Genomic DNA, 7,500 nt, shown 5'->3' on the forward strand with positions numbered 1-7,500 from the left:
GTGGAGTTTGGAAAGAATATACACATCAGCCAGAGGCAGAAATAGTCTAAGAAAGTATCAAACACAATTACCAGTCAATATCAGAACGCATTGAAGAATATCAGGAAATAGCCGATTAAACCTGTGTGAAAAAAAAGTCTTATTTGTGTTTTCTCCACTTTATTTTATAGTAAGATGATACATACTTTTTCTTTTACAGTGAATACATTAAGGTGTGGTATTGCCCCATTACACATCATCCAGACATGCATTCATATATTGCATGTTAACAATCAAAATATTGCAAATATTGTAAAGAGACTTTCAATTTCTATTTTTTTGGTCAAAAAGCACTACAATTTTAGTTGTTTTCGCCCAACGTGGGGCTCGAACCCACGACCCTGAGATTAAGAGTCTCATGCTCTACCGACTGAGCTAGCCGGGCTCCTTTGGATGCCTATAGTTTTCTTCCCTATCCCTGCACTGCCGCTTTCCACAGATAGGATGCTGTGTAATCATAGGCTCTGGTGGAGTTTGGAAAGAAAATACACATCAGCCAGAGGCAGAAATAGTCTAAGAAAGTATCAAACACAATTACCAGTCAATATCAGAACGCATTGAAGAATATCAGGAAATAGCCGATTAAACCTGTGTGGAAAAAAGTCTTATTTGTCTTTTCTCCACTTTATTTTATAGTAAGATGATACATACTTTTTCTTTTACAGTGAAAACATTAAGGTGTGGTATTGCCCCATTACACATCATCCAGACATGCATTCATATATTGCATGTTAACAATGAAAATATTGCAAAGAGACTTTCAATTTCTATTTTTTTGGTCAAAAAGCACTAAAATTTTAGTTGTTTTCGCCCAACGTGGGGCTCGAACCCACGACCCTGAGATTAAGAGTCTCATGCTCTACCGACTGAGCTAGCCGGGCTCTTTGGATGCCTATAGTTTTCTTCCCTATCCCTGCACTGCCGCTTTCCACAGATAGGATGCTGTGTAATCATAGGCTCTGGTGGAGTTTGGAAAGAAAATACACATCAGCCAGAGGCAGAAATAGTCTAAGAAAGTATCAAACACAATTACCAGTCAATATCAGAACGCATTGAAGAATATCAGGAAATAGCCGATTAAACCTGTGTGGAAAAAAGTCTTATTTGTCTTTTCTCCACTTTATTTTATAGTAAGATGATACATACTTTTTCTTTTACAGTGAAAACATTAAGGTGTGGTATTGCCCCATTACACATCATCCAGACATGCATTCATATATTGCATGTTAACAATGAAAATATTGCAAAGAGACTTTCAATTTCTATTTTTTTGGTCAAAAAGCACTAAAATTTTAGTTGTTTTCGCCCAACGTGGGGCTCGAACCCACGACCCTGAGATTAAGAGTCTCATGCTCTACCGACTGAGCTAGCCGGGCTCCTTTGGATGCCTATAGTTTTCTTCCCTATCCCTGCACTGCCGCTTTCCACAGATAGGATGCTGTGTAATCATAGGCTCTGGTGGAGTTTGGAAAGAAAATACACATCAGCCAGAGGCAGAAATAGTCTAAGAAAGTATCAAACACAATTACCAGTCAATATCAGAACGCATTGAAGAATATCAGGAAATAGCCGATTAAACCTGTGTGGAAAAAAGTCTTATTTGTGTTTTCTCCACTTTATTTTATAGTAAGATGATACATACTTTTTCTTTTACAGTGAATACATTAAGGTGTGGTATTGCCCCATTACACATCATCCAGACATGCATTCATATATTGCATGTTAACAATGAAAATATTGCAAATATTGTAAAGAGACATTCAATTTCTATTTTTTGGTCAAAAAGCACTAAAATTTTAGTTGTTTTCGCCAACGTGGGGCTCGAACCCACGACCCTGAGATTAAGAGTCTCATGCTCTACCGACTGAGCTAGCCGGGCTCCTTTGGATGCCTATAGTTTTCTTCCCTATCCCTGCACTGCCGTTTTCCACAGATAGGATGTATTTTTTTGGTCAAAAAGCACTACAATTTTAGTTGTTTTCGCCCAACGTGGGGCTCGAACCCACGACCCTGAGATTAAGAGTCTCATGCTCTTCTGAATGAGCTAGCCGGGCTCCTTTGGATGCCTATAGTTTTCTTCCCTATCCCTGCACTGCCGTTTTCCACAGATAGGATGCTGTGTAATCATAGGCTCTGGTGGAGTTTGGAAAGAAAATACACATCAGCCAGAGGCAGAAATAGTCTAAGAAAGTATCAAACACAATTACCAGTCAATATCAGAACGCATTGAAGAATATCAGGAAATAGCCGATTAAACCTGTGTGGGAAAAAGTCTTATTTGTGTTTTCTCCACTTTATTTTATAGTAAGATGATACATACTTTTTCTTTTACAGTGAATACATTAAGGTGTGGTATTGCCCCATTACACATCATCCAGACATGCATTCATATATTGCATGTTAACAATCAAAATATTGCAAATATTGTAAAGAGACTTTCAATTTCTATTTTTTTGGTCAAAAAGCACTAAAAAATTTTAGTTGTTTTCGCCCAACGTGGGGTTCGCACCCACGACCCTGAGATTAAGAGTCTCATGCTCTACCGACTGAGCTAGCCGGGCTCCTTTGGAGGCCTATAGTTTTCTTCCCTATCCCTGCTCTGCCGCTTTCCACAGATAGGATGCTGTGTAATCATAGGCTCTGGTGGAGTTTGGAAAGAAAATACACATCAGCCAGAGGCAGAAATAGTCTAAGAAAGTATCAAACACAATTACCAGTCAATATCAGAACGCATTGAAGAATATCAGGAAATAGCCGATTAAACCTGTGTGGAAAAAAGTCTTATTTGTGTTTTCTCCACTTTATTTTATAGTAAGATGATACATACTTTTTCTTTTACAGTGAATACATTAAGGTGTGGTATTGCCCCATTACACATCATCCAGACATGCATTCATATATTGCATGTTAACAATGAAAATATTGCAAATATTGTAAAGAGACTTTCAATTTCTATTTTTTGGTCAAAAAGCACTAAAATTTTAGTTGTTTTCGCCAACGTGGGGCTCGAACCCACGACCTTGAGATTAAGAGTCTCATGCTCTACCGACTGAGCTAGCCGGACTCCTTTGGATGCCTATAGTTTTCTTCCCTATCCCTGCACTGCCGTTTTCCACAGATAGGATGTATTTTTTTGGTCAAAAAGCACTACAATTTTAGTTGTTTTCGCCCAACGTGGGGCTCGAACCCACGACCCTGAGATTAAGAGTCTCATGCTCTTCTGAATGAGCTAGCCGGGCTCCTTTGGATGCCTATAGTTTTCTTCCCTATCCCTGCACTGCCGTTTTCCACAGATAGGATGCTGTGTAATCATAGGCTCTGGTGGAGTTTGGAAAGAAAATACACATCAGCCAGAGGCAGAAATAGTCTAAGAAAGTATCAAACACAATTACCAGTCAATATCAGAACGCATTGAAGAATATCAGGAAATAGCCGATTAAACCTGTGTGGGAAAAAGTCTTATTTGCGTTTTCTCCACTTTATTTTATAGTAAGATGATACATACTTTTTCTTTTACAGTGAATACATTAAGGTGTGGTATTGCCCCATTACACATCATCCAGACATGCATTCATATATTGCATGTTAACAATCAAAATATTGCAAATATTGTAAAGAGACTTTCAATTTCTATTTTTTTGGTCAAAAAGCAGTAAAAAATGTTAGTTGTTTTCGCCCAACGTGGGGTTCGCACCCACGACCCTGAGATTAAGAGTCTCATGCTCTACCGACTGAGCTAGCCGGGCTCCTTTGGAGGCCTATAGTTTTCTTCCCTATCCCTGCTCTGCCGCTTTCCACAGATAGGATGCTGTGTAATCATAGGCTCTGGTGGAGTTTGGAAAGAAAATACACATCAGCCAGAGGCAGAAATAGTCTAAGAAAGTATCAAACACAATTACCAGTCAATATCAGAACGCATTGAAGAATATCAGGAAATAGCCGATTAAACCTGTGTGGAAAAAAGTCTTATTTGTGTTTTCTCCACTTTATTTTATAGTAAGATGATGCATACTTTTTCTTTTACAGTGAATACATTAAGGTATGGTATTGCCCCATTACACATCATCCAGACATGCATTCATATATTGCATGTTAACAATGAAAATATTGCAAAGAGACTTTCAATTTCTATTTTTTTGGTCAAAAAGCACTAAAATTTTAGTTGTTTACGCCCAACGTGGGGCTCGAACCCACGACCCTGAGATTAAGAGTCTCATGCTCTACCGACTGAGCTAGCCGGGCTCCTTTGGATGCCTATAGTTTTCTTCCCTATCCCTGCACTGCCGCTTTCCACAGATAGGATGCTGTGTAATCATAGGCTCTGGTGGAGTTTGGAAAGAAAATACACATCAGCCAGAGGCAGAAATAGTCTAAGAAAGTATCAAACACAATTACCAGTCAATATCAGAACGCATTGAAGAATATCAGGAAATAGCCGATTAAACCTGTGTGGAAAAAAGTCTTATTTGTGTTTTCTCCACTTTATTTTATAGTAAGATGATACATACTTTTTCTTTTACAGTGAATACATTAAGGTGTGGTATTGCCCCATTACACATCATCCAGACATGCATTCATATATTGCATGTTAACAATGAAAATATTGCAAAGAGACTTTCAATTTCTATTTTTTTGGTCAAAAAGCACTAAAATTTTAGTTGTTTTCGCCCAACGTGGGGCTCGAACCCACGACCCTGAGATTAAGAGTCTCATGCTCTACCAACAGAGCTAGCCGGGCTCCTTTGGATGCCTATAGTTTTCTTCCCTATCCCTGCACTGCCGCTTTCCACAGATAGGATGCTGTGTAATCATAGGCTCTGGTGGAGTTTGGAAAGAAAATACACATCAGCCAGAGGCAGAAATAGTCTAAGAAAGTATCAAACACAATTACCAGTCAATATCAGAACGCATTGAAGAATATCAGGAAATAGCCGATTAAACCTGTGTGGAAAAAAGTCTTATTTGTGTTTTCTCCACTTTATTTTATAGTAAGATGATACATACTTTTTCTTTTACAGTGAATACATTAAGGTGTGGTATTGCCCCATTACACATCATCCAGACATGCATTCATATATTGCATGTTAACAATGAAAATATTGCAAAGAGACTTTCAATTTCTATTTTTTTGGTCAAAAAGCACTAAAATTTTAGTTGTTTTCGCCCAACGTGGGGCTCGAACCCACGACCCTGAGATTAAGAGTCTCATGCTCTACCGACTGAGCTAGCCGGGCACCGTTGGATGCCTATAGTTTTCTTCCCTATCCCTGCACTGCCGTTTTCCACAGATAGGATGTATTTTTTTGGTCAAAAAGCACTAGAATTTTAGTTGTTTTCGCCCAACGTGGGGCTCGAACCCACGACCCTGAGATTAAGAGTCTCATGCTCTACCGACTGAGCTAGCCGGGCTCCTTTGGATGCCTATAGTTTTCTCCCCTATCCCTGCACTGCCGTTTTCCACAGATAGGATGCTGTGTAATCATAGGCTCTGGTGGAGTTTGGAAAGAAAATACACATCAGCCAGAGGCAGAAATAGTCTAAGAAAGTATCAAACACAATTACCAGTCAATATCAGAACGCATTGAAGAATATCAGGAAATAGCCGATTAAACCTGTGTGGAAAAAAGTCTTATTTGTCTTTTCTCCACTTTATTTTATAGTAAGATGATACATACTTTTTCTTTTACAGTGAAAACATTAAGGTGTGGTATTGCCCCATTACACATCATCCAGACATGCATTCATATATTGCATGTTAACAATGAAAATATTGCAAAGAGACTTTCAATTTCTATTTTTTTGGTCAAAAAGCACTACAATTTTAGTTGTTTTCGCCAAACGTGGGGCTCAAACCCACGACCCTGAGATTAAGAGTCTCATGCTCTACCGACTGAGCTAGCCGGGCTCCTTTGGGTGCCTATAGTTTTCTTCCCTATCCCTGCACTGCCGTTTTCCACAGATAGGATGTATTTTTTTGGTCAAAAAGCACTACAATTTTAGTTGTTTTCGCCCAACGTGGGGCTCGAACCCACGACCCTGAGATTAAGAGTCTCATGCTCTACTGACTGAGCTAGCCGGGCTCCTTTGGATGCCTATAGTTTTCTTCCCTATCCCTGCACTGCCGTTTTCCACAGATAGGATGCTGTGTAATCATAGGCTCTGGTGGAGTTTGGAAAGAAAATACACATCAGCCAGAGGCAGAAATAGTCTAAGAAAGTATCAAACACAATTACCAGTCAATATCAGAACGCATTGAAGAATATCAGGAAATAGCCGATTAAACCTGTGTGGAAAAAAGCCTTATTTGTGTTTTCTCCACTTTATTTTATAGTAAGATGATACATACTTTTTCTTTTACAGTGAATACATTAAGGTGTGGTATTGCTTCATTACACATCATCCAGACATGCATTCATATATTGCATGTTAACAATGAAAATATTGCAAAGAGACTTTCAATTTCTATTTTTTTGGTCAAAAGCACTACAATTTTTGTTGTTTTCGCCCAACGTGGGGCTCGAACCCACGACCCTGAGATTAAGAGTCTCATGCTCTACCGACTGAGCTAGCCGGGCACCTTTGGATGCCTATAGTTTTCTTCCCTATCCCTGCACTGCCGCTTTCCACAGATAGGATGCTGTGTAATCATAGGCTCTGGTGGAGTTTGGAAAGAAAATACACATCAGCCAGAGGCAGAAATAGTCTAAGAAAGTATCAAACACAATTACCAGTCAATATCAGAACGCATTGAAGAATATCAGGAAATAGCCGATTAAACCTGTGTGGAAAAAAGTCTTATTTGTCTTTTCTCCACTTTATTTTATAGTAAGATGATACATACTTTTTCTTTTACAGTGAATACATTAAGGTGTGGTATTGCCCCATTACACATCATCCAGACATGCATTCATATATTGCATGTTAACAATGAAAATATTGCAAAGAGACATTCAATTTCTATTTTTTTGGTCAAAAAGCACTACAATTTTAGTTGTTTTCGCCCAACGTGGGGCTCGAACCCACGACCCTGAGATTAAGAGTCTCATGCTCTACCGACTGAGCTAGCCGGGCACCTTCGGATGCCTATAGTTTTCTTCCCTATCCCTGCACTGCCGCTTTCCACAGATAGGATGCTGTGTAATCATAGGCTCTGGTGGTGTTTGGAAAGAAAATACACATCAGCCAGAGGCAGAAATAGTCTAAGAAAGTATCAAACACAATTACCAGTCAATATCAGAACGCATTGAAGAATATCAGGAAATAGCCGATTAAACCTGTGTGGAAAAAAGTCTTATTTGTGTTTTCTCCACTTTATTTTATAGAAAGATGATACATACTTTTTCTTTTACAGTGAATACATTAAGGTGTGGTATTGCCCAATTACACATCATCCAGACATGCATTCATATGTTGCATGTTAACAATGAAAATATTGCAAATATTGTAAAGAGACTTTCAATT

The 7,500-nt window shown here is 38.9% G+C and overlaps 8 non-coding genes across 8 annotated transcripts; all 8 read right to left on the bottom strand.

The window, feature by feature from the left end:
- Nucleotides 1–351: 351 nt before the first annotated feature.
- On the bottom strand, nucleotides 352–424 carry TRNAK-CUU (transfer RNA lysine (anticodon CUU)). Its single transcript has one exon. It is a non-coding gene; the product is annotated as a tRNA-Lys (tRNA).
- A 423-nt stretch (nucleotides 425–847) lies between these two features.
- Nucleotides 848–920, bottom strand: TRNAK-CUU (transfer RNA lysine (anticodon CUU)). Its single transcript has one exon. It is a non-coding gene; the product is annotated as a tRNA-Lys (tRNA).
- Nucleotides 921–1,342: 422 nt separating this feature from the next.
- Nucleotides 1,343–1,415, bottom strand: TRNAK-CUU (transfer RNA lysine (anticodon CUU)). Its single transcript has one exon. It is a non-coding gene; the product is annotated as a tRNA-Lys (tRNA).
- Nucleotides 1,416–4,208: 2,793 nt separating this feature from the next.
- On the bottom strand, nucleotides 4,209–4,281 carry TRNAK-CUU (transfer RNA lysine (anticodon CUU)). Its single transcript has one exon. It is a non-coding gene; the product is annotated as a tRNA-Lys (tRNA).
- Nucleotides 4,282–5,200: 919 nt separating this feature from the next.
- TRNAK-CUU (transfer RNA lysine (anticodon CUU)) lies at nucleotides 5,201–5,273 on the bottom strand. Its single transcript has one exon. It is a non-coding gene; the product is annotated as a tRNA-Lys (tRNA).
- A 102-nt stretch (nucleotides 5,274–5,375) lies between these two features.
- Nucleotides 5,376–5,448, bottom strand: TRNAK-CUU (transfer RNA lysine (anticodon CUU)). The gene has a single exon. It is a non-coding gene; the product is annotated as a tRNA-Lys (tRNA).
- Nucleotides 5,449–6,541: 1,093 nt separating this feature from the next.
- Nucleotides 6,542–6,614, bottom strand: TRNAK-CUU (transfer RNA lysine (anticodon CUU)). Its single transcript has one exon. It is a non-coding gene; the product is annotated as a tRNA-Lys (tRNA).
- Nucleotides 6,615–7,037: 423 nt separating this feature from the next.
- TRNAK-CUU (transfer RNA lysine (anticodon CUU)) lies at nucleotides 7,038–7,110 on the bottom strand. The gene has a single exon. It is a non-coding gene; the product is annotated as a tRNA-Lys (tRNA).
- Between the last annotated feature and the right edge of the window lie 390 nt (nucleotides 7,111–7,500).

The sequence above is a fragment of the Ambystoma mexicanum genome, chromosome 4q (genome assembly GCF_040938575.1).
Source record: "Ambystoma mexicanum isolate Mex_15411 chromosome 4q, UKY_AmexF1_1, whole genome shotgun sequence".
NCBI lineage: Eukaryota > Metazoa > Chordata > Amphibia > Caudata > Ambystomatidae > Ambystoma > Ambystoma mexicanum.